Source organism: Trachemys scripta, chromosome 4 (assembly GCF_013100865.1).
Source record: "Trachemys scripta elegans isolate TJP31775 chromosome 4, CAS_Tse_1.0, whole genome shotgun sequence".
Classification (NCBI taxonomy): Eukaryota; Metazoa; Chordata; order Testudines; family Emydidae; genus Trachemys; species Trachemys scripta.
In genome coordinates this window covers 35,732,660-35,748,421 of record NC_048301.1, presented here as the reverse complement: position 1 = coordinate 35,748,421, position 15,762 = coordinate 35,732,660, and the positions used below count along the sequence as shown (strand labels likewise).

Sequence of the window (15,762 nt, the reverse complement as noted above, 5' to 3'; positions counted from 1 at the left end):
TGGAGAAACGCTATCAGGGCAAATGGAGCCCATCAATGCTTGCAGACTATTGCTGGACAGTGACAAGAGATGCTCCATTTAATGAATACAAGAGACAAGCCAAGAAGCGCCGAGTAGACACTGAATAGGACTAAACTATGTACATAATAGTTTTTTGCCTTTTGTTTCATAATAAATTTTATTTATATAACCCTTTTGCTAATTTTTAAGGTGTTACATAAACAGGACAGGTGAAATATTATCATGTAAAGCAACCATAAACACATGAAAAGACCTAGGTTTACAGTTTATGATTAAAACTCTATCTACACAATATACATAGACATAAAATGTAAAAACTTAAATAGCTTAGAAAGAGTAGCCAATCAGTTGTTTTAATTATCATATTTGAATTCAGCACATCAAAATACATGATAAATAGCACATTTTATCTCTGAAGCAGATGACTTCTCAAACATTGTAGACCAGTGTTATCTGTGCAGCTAGATTGTCTACACATCAATGACCATAGATGATCTATTTGTGCAAACAGAAAAGAAGTTTCTTTTCCCCCCCTTTCTCTTTTTTTAATGCTGCCCCCACCCCCAGTTTGTAATTTTCAGATTGTTGTGGCTGGCAGTTTCACAGCTCTATTGGAATTCAAGGTGATCTGCTGGAGGAATAGGGTGCAGAAACCACACATGTAAAAATCCCCCGTCCTTCCTTAAAGAAAACCAACACAATTGTTTTTGTTTTCTGTTTTTCTGCCACTAAAGTTGGCCACAAGGTAAAACTGTGATCTGAGTGCCCCTTTACCTAATCTTTCTCCCTTGCTTCCTGCAGCCGACAGCATTGTATAACCCTCAGTATATAACAAATGGGCCACAGGCAGGAGCGATAATGAAGTGAGGTTTCCAGCCAAATTTAGACAGAAACACATTTTTTCCCACAGAACTTGGCCCCTTGGAGCAAGATTTTGTTTTTCTCCGGTAAGGAGCACTCCATCTATCCATTTATTTATACTGTTAATGTTTGGAGCTTAGTCTATATCTGAGATTGGTGTGTTATGTATAAAATACTGTTTGCCTTGAAGCTGTAATATATATGGGTATGTGTGTATATTATATACACATACCCATGTATATATTACAGCCTCAAGTCAAGCCGTCTTGTAAAGGAAAGAACCAAATGTATGTCATTAATAGTTAAACAATTGAAGGGGTGAATGAAATTGTTCTGTTTTTTTCCTCATGCACTAAATCTATAACATGGTGGAATTTCTTGCCCATTTGGGTTATATATTAATACTTAGTGTATAAGTGCCTACGATGTGCTTGGCAAGTTCTAAAATATATCCAGTCCTTTGTCCTAGAGAATGTACATTCTAACATAATGAACTGGAGAAGATTGGTGCATAAAGAGGGATTTGCACTGAACATTTCAAATGTTCAATTTTGATCACTGATTGTTGTCACTCTAGAAGTAAGCCTTTGGGAGGTACTTGAATTGAGAAAAAGTATAGTGACTTGTGGTGGGGAGAATGTATCATGCTTCGTGGCCAGGGCAGGAAAAGGCATAACAGGAGGTGGGATTATTATTTTTATTCATATTACTGTACCAGCTACAGGCCCCCAGTGAAATTGGGGGCCCATTGTGCTAGGCACCATACACACACTTTAAAAGACAATCTTGCCCCTAAGAGCTTACTCTTTAAATAAATAAGTAAATCTAAACAGAAAAGGTTGTGAGAGGAAACAGAGATCAAGTAACTTGTCCAGGGTCAAATAGCAGGACAGTAACAGAGCAAGAACTAAAACTCAGGGCTTCTGAGACCAAGGATCTATCCACTAGACCAGTTAGACATGTGGAGTAGCATGGAAGAAACAATGGAAATGCACAAAGGAGATGAAAGGAATGAAGTGGTGTAATCACAATAAGAAACACAAACAGATTTTGGCTGGGCACAATTGTGCAGAACTTTGAAGACAAGAATGAGAAGCTAGCTTGATGCAGAAGTCAGTGAAGGGATTTGTAGAGGATCAGGACAAAGCTATGGGTGAGGAGGATGATCTTCATTGCCACCTTCTTGATGAGCTGGAGGGGAAAGTAGGGAATTGGGGATTATAAGATTGCAGAGGTGAGATGTATTTCCTGCATCTGCTCAGGCCTAGAAATAAAAAAAATGGCAACATTTTTTTTTTTATAAATTTACCTTAGCTTGTTTGAACTTGAGAAAAGGTTTAAATCAAGTCTAGACAAAGGCTTAAATTGGATGTTATTTATTTTAAGCTATCCCATTCATTCCTAATACTGTTTTGAAACAAAAACAATGAGAAACCCTCCTGTACTATAATTCCCAGGACTGGGCCAAACAAGGTTAAAGTGTCTGTGAGCAAGAACAAAGCATTTAACTGCTAAGCATTGCTGTCAGCACACTATATTAATTAAGGGTCCAGGCTCTGTTACTTGCACTTGTTTATTTCATATTTTATATTTATCTTAGCCTGAATTTGAAGTGCCTTCTGATAGCTCTTATCCTGTGAAACATTTGTACAGTATTGTTCCAAATCAACTACTACCCTATCTGCACAGTTCTGAGACAATTGAGGTCATAAGAGGTGCAAAGATTCCTTATCTACATGAGACAGGGCTGAATTTTCCCCTGGTGATAGCCTCACTGACTTCAGTTACAACCTTTTTTCAGGGGAGAAACAACAAAAACCTGATTTTAAGTCATTTGGGATTTGGGCCCCTAAGTGCTTAAGTCACTTTGAGAAATTGAACTTAGGGTCCTAAATCACATAGGCACTTTTCAAAATATTGCCCTTGGTGAATAAGTTTTCTCCAGATAATAAAAATAACTGCACAAAGCAATAAAGATACAGATAATATATGCAGAAACGAAGCAGATATGTGATTTAAAAACAAAAACAAAAGAACAACCTCCTCACAGGTTCCGCAGACTTGTGAATAAAACCAGCGGCAACATTACAGATCCTTCGTGCCACAAGAAGCAATTAAAAGGGCTCAGAATCACTTACCAAGAGGGGAATGAATAATAAGTTTCAGGGACACATATCCACATGACTCAATATGGTTCACATCCCAGAGTCAAGAGTGAGCCTGTATCAAATAACTCAGATTAAATTAGATAAATTAAAAATCTAGACCTGTTTGAACACCTCCAAATATGTAAACCCAGATTTGAATGTTCTATTTTTGAATCACCTCTAGCAAATATAGATACATAATCCATATAAATATGCTATAGTTTCCAGAAATAAGTGAACATTTTGCTATAACATGAATATTATCATGAATTCGGCATATCCAATTACGTCAAGAGTTTGCGTCCAACGGTATTTCAGGGAGGAAATGCACATATGCCTGAATTCAGAACAAAAACAAATGAAGGAACATTTAAAAAATTAAGACAGCAATTCACAGAATATGATTAACAGGAGGAAATTATTAAACCATGAATTTCTAATACACATGAATGAGGAACTCTAAGTGTTTTCTTTTTCTGGCATGAACTACAAAAGTTTGAGATGCATAAAACCACATTGACGTGATTAGGAAGTGTCTCAGTTGTGCCTGCCAGATAATTATTTGGAATAAAAAATTCCCAGAAGCTAAACATGGGCCAAACCAAAACCCTAGATTCAAACATCCATGAATAATAGTATGAAATCTGAACTCGAGATCTAGATAGTCTGCTTTGAAATTTGTGGCTTCGGTCCATTTAAACAATGAAAAGCATCTTCTCTGTCAAAAATATATTGGCCTTTGCTCAGCCCTTATGAGACCTGAGAGTGTAGAAATTTGCATATAGATGAAATGATTTTGCTTTGGAACAATTCAGAAGAGGAATTTGGTATCTCAGGAACCTCCCTAAAAACTCCACTCTGAGAAGTATAACTTCTCACACATCTAATCCTCATTCTCAAATGATTCCACTGCTTTCCTATTCATTTCAAGATCTTTTCAAAGCCCATTGTCGATCTGATCCGAAGCCCAAAAGTCAATGGAAAAACTTATATTTATTTCAGTGAGCTTTAGATCAAGCCCTTTGTTTTTATACCTCTTGATGAATTTGCCCTATCCAGCCTCATGGAATTTATTTCTCTCTATCTTACTCCTCTCACCACTTAGCTAGCATTAGCCTCCTCCTTCACTTTTCCAGCCCATCTTACCACTATTGATGGAGTCTTCTCCTCTTCAGCCTTCCTGTATCACTCCTGATCTCATTGACTTTCCATTTCTTTTTAAGTCATTATTGATTTTTTGAAATCAGCCACTGCAGGTTGTTCAGATTTTACCCGCAGAAAATACACACTATCTGAGATATCTCCAGGACTTTTCCCTGCCCCCAGGTTATAAGAAATAACTTATACTAATTCTCATGCCATTTGGCAGCTCTTGGTTTTCCAGTAGTGGCCATTAGTCCATTTTTTTAACAATGGCAAATAGTGTATTCCCCACACACCCACCTTATTTGTACTTCTTAAATTTAGTTTTTAAATTTGTTACTGTATTTAATTCAGCAATGCATATTTGAGTTGTGAAGGGCAAATCACCCAATACTCAGATTTGGATAATATTCATAGTTGATTCAGATATGTTAAGGCCAGAAGATCATCTAGTCTGACCTCCCGTATAACTAGGCCATAGAACTTCACCCAATTACCCCAATTTAAGCCCAATGACTTGTATTTGGCTGAAGCATATATTCCAGGAAGGCATCCTGTCTTTATTTGAAAACATCAGAAGATGGAGAATCCACCACTTCCCTGGGTAGTTTGTTCTAGTATTTAATCACTTTCACTATTAAGGCACATATTTTATTTCTAATTTGAATTTGTCTGATTTTAACTTCCAGCAATTGGTTCTTGTTATATTTTTCTTTGCCATATAAAAGAGCCCTTTATTACTTGGTAGTTTCTCCCCATGAAGTTCATTATACACTGTAATCAAATCATCCCTCAATCTTTTTTTTTTTTTGATAAACCAAATAGATTAAATTCTTTAAGGCTCTTGCTGAAAGACCCTCAAATAATATGCGTGGCTCTTTTCTGCATTTGGGCACAAATAGCACTCTAAATTCAGGCCAGGCATGCTACAATAGCCATAGACCTTTGCAAACCTACATGAAACATCAGGTTCATTATGAAACTCCCACACTAAGCTAGTTTTGAGATTTTGTTAGGAAAAAATTCATATTGTTCTATCCATAGCTCTTAAGTAAGCTTGAAAGTAACTAGGACTTGTGTGGCTCCTTTGAGGAAAGATTCAAGATCCAGATGGCAGCAGCATTGCCCATTTTCTCCATTTCCTTCCTCCTTCTTGCCCTTCTCTGGTTCTCAACCCCATTCCCTCATCTGCACTGCTACAGTGTAAGGCACCATGTACCATAGTTGCTCATGCACAGGAATACAAATTTCCTCCATACAACCTCTGCATCACCTATCCTCTTCCCTTCTGCTGCTGCATTTAGGGCCTTCTGTGCTTCCATAGAGAAAGGTAGCATTTATTTCACTGGAAAAGTCCAGTACATATTTTTTTTCTAGCCCATTTGTCCTTTGTTTGGTTTTCATTCACATATTGCCTGAGGACCGGTTACAGTTGCCAAAAATAATTGTAAATGTGTTTTTTAAAAGAGAGGGGAGAGAGAGAGAGAAGGGATAGTTGCAAAATGTTGCTCTTGGTTCAGTCCTCTCTATTCATTTAGCATTTATAGTAATACCACGGATTATAAAAATGTGACCCAGTTCTTAGGCTACTGTATTTTGATTGTCACAGGGAGTTTAAAGAGGCATTGATCTACTCTGAAAGGAAATGCATAGGATATAATCAGATACTTGTCTCATATCTGGGTATGTTTTGGGTGAATTCTTTTTTTGCAATAACTTTCTCAAATCTCTGTATCTCACTCCCTCCACCCTCGCTGTATTTTGAAAGTCAAAGACAAGTAGAAAAGATATTATCAACAAACCTTTCCACTGTCATAAGGTGAGCTTGGTCTTTTCAAGGGTTCAGGTCACAATTTGGACCTGTGCTGATTTTTCTCCTCAGTCACTGGACTTTGAGGACTGAGATCAGGTGATTTGGAGCCAGGTGGATGGGGAGATATAAGAGGCAGCCTGTTCTTGGCAAGAGTCAGTTTCTTCTGTAAGTTAGGACTGGTGGCGACAGCTCCCTGCTGGGGGGAAAGGGTATTGAACTGTGAAGGTGGGAGCCTCTACCTGGGGAAAATGAGGGAAAGGTGAAAGACTTTGCCATCAAGTCAATCAGTTCTCAAAGTCCTCTCACTGAATCCATGTCTGAGCTGAAGTCTTTGGTATTGATATTGGAATTATAGTCCAACTCTTATACAGAAAATTCTCTCATCCTAAAACCCCATTTTGGGAGATTTAGCTTTGAACTTTAAAATTTGGTATGTGTATGAGAGATTATACAGAACAGAGAAACTGAGGCACTGTGGAACCAGATGTCAGAGGGATAAACCACACTCTAACATCCACTGTGAGCTGCACTTTGTAGAGCTCCACTGTATATCCTACTCTTTATTTATTGGGACAGCTGGGATTCCACTGACATCAATGAAATCTCCTTGCGTAGTCTAAGTGAAGTTTATCCAACAAAAATAGGTGTGGAGGCTGCTGAGGAGAAATTTGTCCTGGAAAAGGAAAATATTTCTGTATTACTTTTGGTGTATGGAACTATGATACTTTTGATTTCCATGAAAATACCTTTTACTTTTCAAAGAACTCGGTGCTTGGAGCCTGCAGAAATTTTGTTCTTGCAGTTTTTCCAGCCTGTTTCAGAAGAACAGTAATGTGGAAGGAGACACCTGTGCATGTGTGTATGAATTATATTAATAACCATAAGCTGAAAGCCAGTGCTGTCACATGAGTGTAATTTGTGAAGTCATGTGTGTAAAAAAGCTGAAAATGGGGTCTCTTCTTTTCCATGCCCTCTGCAGTGAGCAGTGTTGGCTTTTTATACATCTTCTCTATTGTTTGTGTGCAGATCTGCCCTCTGGCTGGAGGGAGGCACAACTGCCTCTTTGTTACCCCACATAACTGTTATTCCCACTTTATTTGATCATCCATCGTATCCCAGTTGTCACAGAATCTTTGGACTCCAACATTTCGTCTGGTTCCCACAAGGCCAGTGATGACTGGACCTGGTTATATTCTGAACAAAAGGAGCTCTCAGCCATGCATTTAACTGCTTCCATCACTTCACGCTGATATCAGAATGACACACACAGTGACGTCCCTGGAATCTTCTTATATAGATGATACTGCTATTAGTGCTGTCTAGCCGAAGAATGGGTCCATTCGGTTAAGTGAAAGACAAATGCTATTTTTCATTTAATTAAATTGAAAAATTACACTGTATGTGTAATGTAAATCATTACTAGTTTTCACTTGAGGAGCTGTTGAGAAGACTGAGTATCATAGGGAGCCTGAAGCATTTAGAAAACTACAAAAAATCATCCACCTCATGTATAAGATACTGTAGCTCTTATGTTGTGAAAGAACATGTCTACTTCTATTTCCTCACAGCTGCGAAAGATTTGCAACTGTTTTCTCTAGCAAAATTGAAGCAATTAGGTGCTCCATATGTGCTTCATACCTCCCACATTATTACCACCAATTTACTGAAGCTGATATACTCACATGTACTTCAATTCTTGCACCCAACTGTACTCAGTTTTTTCCAGTTTGCAGGTATTACAGTATCCATCCTCTTCCTGAAATTAAAGGTCACTCTACATGTATGTTTCCTTCCCTTGACCCCACAGAAACAAAATATCCTGGGTGTAATTTATATGTCATTTCACCTACCCAGTCTTTCCTGATATAAGTAACTTATGTTTAGTTTTCTGTTTGGCTTCTGACTGGCACCAGCTGGAGCGAGAACATAACTCAGGCTTAGTTAGATTAATTGCCAGAGGAAGTGTCTAGGGGTTAGAATGCATGCCTGAGAGTCCAGACTCCTAGATTCTGTAGCTGACTCTGCCAGTGACTCACTATGTGACCTGAGGGAAGTCATTTCAGCATACCCATCTCATAAACAGATCTAGTAACATATCTACTTCACATGGGTGTTGTCAGGCTTAATGTATATAAAAGATCTGAGATACCTGGAGGAAATGAGTTCTGGAAGTGCAAAATATTCTTGTTGTTATAATTCCATAATAGTTTCAAGATGCCCTTCTTGACCTTCAAATTTTGGACCAAGCTAGCTCTGCAGTCAGGTCACTCCTTGATCAGTGTTTAGGATGGTACAGAGCACAGTGTCAAAAGCAGTCAAAAGATCAAGAGGATGAGAATGGTTAGGAAGAAGTCATTCAAGAATTTCATAAGATCAATTTCAGTGGACTAGGAGGGTAGAAGCTAGTTTGGTAATGTCTAAGACGTAGGTGGAGGAGAGCAACTTAAGACAATTGTTGTAAACAAATGGTTGTGTTTGGCAGTTGGTTTAAAATTTCTAATCCTCAGTTGCCCCACCTACAAAAGGAGGATGCTAATGCCTACTCACCTGCAAAACCTTATATGATGCTGGAGAGCCAAGTATTACGTTCAGTTATTGCTGGGAAGCTCGATAATACCTGATACCTCACCAGTACTTTGCCTTAGCTGTTGCCAGGAGATAATGCAGAGAAAACTGTCATTGTTTAAATCAGACTGACTTGTTTCTCTGTTGCTTTAATTTGTTTGTTGGCTATCACAGACAGTATTATTAAATTGCTCTGTGTCTTTTACTAAATGACCTTGAGATGTGAGGCACTTTATACATTGAAACTGTTTTGTTTCTATATTTTGCAGTGCCAATAATGTAATAATGCATCCCTGAGTTAAATCTCCTCTTCAGCATTTCACCTTGAGCACTAATCTATTTGAATTACATACTGAGAAGTGATTGACATTCTCTGGGTTTTGAACCCATCATTTAATAAGAGGGAACACATTTCAATAAAATGTTCTACCATAATTATTTCAATGAACACCAGTATGAACATGTTGTGTGAGAGTAATCTGTGTCATGAATGGTGGTGCAGAGTCAGTAGTGTTGACCTAATAAAACCTTTAACATTTCTTTTTAAGGACAATAGTAGAGACAGTCTTCCTGTGCCAAAGATATGGTAAGGCCCTGCAGAAATGGCCAATACAGTTTGATAATGACAGCCCATTCTTGTGAGTACATTAAATGACTTTCCTTTTCTTTTTTTTTTTTTTTGCTTTTGCTTTAGAAAAAAAACCTGTCATCAAAGCAATACCTGTATACATCTAAGGCATGCAGGTGGAAATTGATGTCTGCTCAAACCTTTGGGGGTTACTTGATACAGCAATATGGAGAGTTTATGCGAACATAAAAATGATACGTTTTTAATGTTCTTCTATGGTAATGAGACCAGGACTGCCTACCAATGAGATGTTGGGATGAAGGTTTGTTTTAGATGGTCACTTCTTCAGTAGTGACTCAATCTCATGGTTTTAAAGTAAATAGACTACATTTAATGTTTGTGAAAGGAGATTAATTGACAGCTCTGATGGCTGAAGTTCTTTATCCACAGACAGGCTACTGAAGAAATGGAGGCTTTCATCTTACACAATGCTCTCTGTCTCAAACCTGGCCTATAGTTATTCCCTATTGGATGAGAAAGTATCTCTGGCTTCTTACTCATTGGCATTTCTGCTGTGACTACCAAGAGCTCCTAATTAATGCCAACGGGGGTGGTAGATTTCTTTCTTTTTGGAGGGAGGAGAAGTGCTGGTGATGTGGACACTTGTCTACTATAAATTGGTCTGACACTATTAAACTCAATTTAATATTTGGTTCCTTCTGCCTCATACATCACTAACCATGATTAAGGTGATGTTTATGTCACGGAGGTCATGGAAGTCACAGAATCCTTGACTTCAAGAGACCTCCCTGACATTCTCTGCTTCAGCTCCAGGGACGGCAGACTCTGGAGCTGGCAGCTAGCGGGGCTCTGGCAGGGTTCCAGCAACAGTGGGCCCCCTGCGAGGTTTCCAGCAACAGGTGACAGACTCCTGAGGTGACCATCAACAGCCTCACACAGGGGAGGGGGGATGCCTCAGGTGAGCAGCTGGGGGTGCCCCATTTTCTCTTTGGGAAATATGGTCATCCTGCGGCTCCCAGCCACCCTGGGTGGAAGGCCCTGCACTTGCAGCTGCCGTGAGCAGAGGGGGAACCCCACAGCTCCCAGCCACCAGGGTAGCAGGGAAAACCATGGAGCAGCAGCAAAAGTCTCACAGACAGGACACAGCTTCTGTTAATTTTAGTTTATTGCCTGTGACCTGACCATGACTTTTACTAAAAATAACCATGACAAAATCTTAGTCCATAATACATTCACTGCATTCAGAACTACAGCTGTTTGGGTGGGGGGGATGATAATTTTGAAACTCTCTGATGAAAAACAGGGTAAATTTTTTGTTTGTTTTTTTTGTTTATTTTATTATCATTTTATTTTGTATAGATCTGCTTGGAACTTAGTTAACTACTCTACTGATGATGCAGGAGCCAAAGTAGAATTTAGCTCACTCTCCTGTGGCTGTGTTGCAGCCAAGAGCCCATAATAAGCGTTAAGCATATTTTTAGCATTCATATAGGAAAGTATGATTCTGAATACAATAATGGAGTAGATTGGTAGAGGAAAAGGATTCAAATTTTGCAGTGATTTGTATTACCTTAATCACAATTTAAATACAAGAGTTTTATGGCAGAACTGGAAAGGGTCGCTATTAACCATAGGATTATATCGACTATATTTCTATTAAAATATGCATGCTGTACAGCTGGAGTGATTTATTTTGATACAAGGGAACAGACTTAGTGTTATCAATGAATGACTAGTGTTGTAATTTTTATACACTGAGACTGACCTGTATTATAATGCAAAAATTAATGTATGGCACCTTAGCTTACCATTTCAGGTTGCCTGTGGAAATAAGTGCTCCTGCTGGCCCTGAACTGGGGAAATGCTCGCTGGCTGTCTCTCTCCACCTGATGTTGTTGTTGTTGTGGAGTGAATGCAGCAGAAGCGGCAATTGGCACTTGAATGCCATGACGGGGTTGTGAAGGAATTTGAAGGACACATTTCAAGATATGGTTTCCTGCTCCTTTATGATATTTTTTAACTCTTCCCAAAATAGAAACGTGGTTTTTTTGTTTGTTTTTTTTAATGATGTGTAAAGGGATTGGCCCTAATCAGCCTGCATATATTATAGGAAAGACAGGGTGGGTGAAGTAATATCTTTTATTGAACCAACTTTTATTGGTGAAAGAGGCAAGCTTGTAAGCTACACAGAGCTCTTCTTCAGGTCCTATATTATAGGAGAAATTCATGCTGGTGGTGAGCTGACACACAGCCGTCCACACCCCTGAAGCCACTTGGTGGTGGGGGAACTGTGGGCAAAAAAAACAAACTGGGGAAGGCAAAGGGATCGGTCCACTGTGTCCACAATAAGGTGAATGAAGTGGCCCTAGCATCCAGCGTATGAAGCCCAGCATGACTGGCCTTGTTATTCAAACTCAAAGGTTGGGTAGTGTTCATGGAATCCATGACTTGCCCCAGGATGGAAGTGATGAAACTTACACTCCCATATGCTCCACCCTGCCATAACCTTAAGTACATGGGCTTTCTGTGAATAAAGTGTGTTTTACACTATACCACTAATGCTATTGTCTTCTCACCAACCCCAGTGCAAGACCTTCTTCATTAAGAATTTGCCCTCATTCCAGCCATCAGTATAGCTGTTCCAGTTCAAACCTCAAGTTTAGACAAAAAGAATGCTGTGGTTTCAACCAGGGGAAAACTCCATTGGGCATTGGTGCAAATCACAACTGGCCTTGCCTATACAGCTGAGACTTGCACTAGTGCAGTTACAGTGATAGAGGGCCGCTGGTGATTGAAATTAGGGTTAATTCCATATGTGAACATGCCCTAAGGAGAATCAGATCAATCTTCCACACACCCGCACACGAACTGGCTAATATAGATACAAGAAGAGGCCAGCTAAACCAAGGAAGAGGGAAAGGGGGGAAACTACCTTCTTATACTAGCGAAAGAAAGAAGGTGTTCTCCCTCTGCTGATAGCAGACAAGGATCAACTGTATTCCCTCTTCTGCCCTTGGCTCCCCCTAATGTTAATCCTTCACCTACACACACTAGCCCCAGGCTTCCATTTCCCCCATGAACTGCAGTGGAATGTTTCTTTTCTAAGTGATTGACTCTGTCATCAATTCATTTCACAGCCTTTCCTCATTCTTTCCCATGATTTATTCTTTTCAGTGTCACAGACCACACTTTTCTATGGAAACACCTTGCCAGTCAAGAAAGGCTAGTGCCACCACTGGGTTTTTAGGCTCATACTGTTACCCGGGGTTCTTTCAACCCAAAGCTCTTGGTAACTTTACTCTGTGCAAGGAGGTGTCAGGAAATAAAGCAGGGGAGACATGGCTGTCCGACCGATAGATGGCTGGCACAATCAGGACAACACAAGAGTGCTTTCACTTAAAGCTAAACTTTACTAGTCTGAAGCACTTACACACGTCCGCAACAAGATTAGTAAAACACCCCCAACCCTTGATAATAACCAAAGCTGAGTGTGATTCTCAAGTGGCAACCCATCTGCCGGTGGGGAACACAAGATGCATCCAGAGGGAGAGACCAGTCCCGAAGAGTCCCCCAAAGGAGTCCCACTATCTCAAGCTTTTTCCTCTTATTTATACATTAGTAATAGAATGACATATCCCTTAAAGAAACCTTGTTAAGTAAGCAGTTTCAAGCAAGAGGTTCCTTCTGATTTTTGATTAACCAGGTGTGGGTCTTTCCAGAGCCTGCAGCCTTGAGACCCCAATAGACATTCCTGAGGGTACATCCTGCTCTTCTAACATGTATCAGCAACTTCAACACAATTCTTATCAGGAAGGATGTGGGGTCAAGCTGCCCTTTCTGAGACACCCTAAACCCCCCTCCCCTCCTGCCTTGGTCAAGCTGAGATTGCTGAATGGCCAATTTACAGCTTGCTGACCAGGCTGTCTTTAACAATAAGCCATAGTGGTTTTAGGCACTTTACTGGTTTGCCAAAGTCTCCCCGTACAATACCAGCAAAATGTCAAAATCAGTTCAGAATTACCAAGAGCACTTGCACTATGAGAAGCACACCTGTCTTTACTTGTCACAATTTGTCCCTGTGTATCCAAGAACTTCAGTATTTAAATATTGAAGTTCTTGTATGAATTTTAGTTCTTGATAAATTAACTGTGTGCACTTCCATCTGCGCACAGAGGAAAGATTTAACGGGCAGGTCAAACAGTCTTGATGCAGACTGAAATACCAGTGATTGATTAAGCTGTTGGAAGTCACAGTCTGGATGCTGCCTTTGTAGCTAACAGAAACTAGATCTATTATCTAAGGATAAATCTGTTAAAGGAAGACAAATCAATTTATTCATTAGGATTTGCAGTGTATTTGTTAAGATGAAATACAATGACATCCTAACCGGAGAAAAGATACTGACCTCCCGCCTGGTGGCATCACAGTGTGTAAAATATGAAATCTGTCAAGCTTGGGTCTGCTGCTACGCTCCTGTCAAAGAGACAAGATCAAAAATTTCTCATGATAACATCACAGCAAGGGAGAATTAGTACCTATCCCATCATTTTAACAAATCATGAGCTCATTAGTGTGTGTGTGTGTGTGTGTGCATATATGCCCTCAGAAGCTCTAAGTGAAACTCAGGAGTGTTAACTCCATGTGGCTATTAGTCAAAGCAAATATTTGCACAAACTCACGATAGGCCTGAGATGCAAAGTCTGAATCCAGAAATGGATCTGAGCTTTCTCACAGTTTGGGGTGCTCACAACAGGGTTTTGGATTAACCCATTATAGGGATGAGGCAGTTATGTTGTACCCACACAAAGATCAGCTCTGTGCTTTCATCCCAAATATATGTGTGTGTTTTTTTTTTTTTTTAATTTTAGATTAAAGAAATTCCCACAAAGAGAGAACAAAAATGGTTACCCTGAAAGAGAGAACGAGAGTCTCCTCTGTAACATTCTCCATCAGCTTCACTCATAAAATGCCTCTGCAGATGTGTGGAGTCTTTCAATTAAAGGTGCTGTACCCAGAAAACAAAATCAAAACAGTTACATAGCTAAATATATTGAGGACGATTGTTGCATTTTGGATCCAAATCCAACTCCCCCAAGCTTTAAGCATGTTCAGATCCAGGGATTTAGCCTGGATCACTTTCTTGCACGAACACCTACAAAGTGAAACTCTGGAGTAGTACACAGTTCTCTCTAAAAGTACTCCCCTGCCCTAGATGATTTATAGTCTAAGCAAACAATATGTAGACAAAGGGCAGTGTATGTGATTTAACAAGAGCAAGAAGGGTGAACAATGCAGTTTGCATGTCTTGCCAGTTCTCATGGAAGAGCATCTGGCCGCTGTGACATTAAGGAATTAAAAGTTGTTTTAAAGCTGTTATCACTATTTTATTCTTAAACATCATTATTATCATTATATAAGATCCTACCTTCACACCTCCTCCTTCTACCATTGACTCATTAGCCTGATAATTTTGGTCTGGGGTAGTGAGCTGCTGTCAGTGCAGCTCTGTCAATCATTCAGGAAGAAACCACGGATGCAAGACACAACAATTCTATCAACAGATCTAGCACTGCTTCTGCTTTCCAAAAACTACTCAGCCTGTTTTCCATCTGAAGCACTCAACCGCTGGTCTGCTTAGCAGTTCATGTTTCAGTCAGTGAATATGCCTTAGAGTACGTTAGATGCATTTCAGCCTTCATTTGGAAAGCTGGAAAAAAATGTAAGGGATACACATCCATGCTTTTGGCTCTGCTGTGCAGCAGCACAATGTATTCTCTGTTCTCTCAGCAGTGTAGTTTGTACAGTATGCTTAGTCTAAGGGATTGCTTCCCCTCTTGGTATTCCTCCACCTTCCCTTAAAAGAAAAGTAGTCCTCCCCAGAAAGAGTAAATACCATCAGCTGTTCTGTCTGATGCTATCCAAACCACATACACCCCACATGGGTTGGACAGATGCAAAACACATCAAACATGGCTATTTGCAATTTACTTCAATTTATTTTAGTTTGAAAGTTATTGTGGAAAAGATCCATAATGAACAGCAGAAGGGGACAAGGTCAATCAGGAAACTCCAGGAATGCTATAGAGAGGGCAGCTACTGACACATTGTCTGTTTGGTGCGTATGTCTATCTCCTGGGGTGGAGTGGCAGGAGAGGGTGAAATTGGCCATGGGCAGTCTTTTCCAATGATACTTGTCTCCAGAGAAAGGGGAGTGGGGCTGGATACAGTTGCATTTGGAATGGGGAGCAAATTGCCAGCAGATTCTTCCAGCAACCGTACTGACTTCAGAATTGGGAAGTAGGACACTAGCAATCCATCCCCAGGATCCTTCTGTGTCAAAGATGTGTTAGAGAGTGGGCCTACATTGTCCATCCTCTTTCTTTGCACCCAATATCGTTGTCTTCTGAGAAAGGGAACAGACTGTCAACAAATTACTTCTGAAGATCTCTGCTGAAGGCATTAGATCTCACCTCCTGTATCCTGTGTAGCTTGTTTAATCCAAAGTATTCTTTGTCCACATTTGGAACTTTATTTGGTTCACTGATGTGTAAATTACCAACAAAAAAAATTCTGGTGGGGAGCTGAGGCACTGATGTCCTACACTGGCTTAGTATATATAATCA

General features: G+C 39.8%; 1 long non-coding RNA gene across 1 annotated transcript; it reads right to left on the bottom strand.

Moving 5' to 3' along the window:
- Positions 1-401: 401 nt before the first annotated feature.
- LOC117876630 lies at positions 402-14,889 on the bottom strand. The gene is made up of 4 exons (XR_004645501.1): positions 14,565-14,889; positions 14,048-14,144; positions 13,545-13,612; positions 402-2,146 (listed from the first exon to the last, which is right to left on the bottom strand). It is a non-coding gene; the product is annotated as an uncharacterized LOC117876630 (long non-coding RNA).
- Positions 14,890-15,762: the final 873 nt, after the last annotated feature.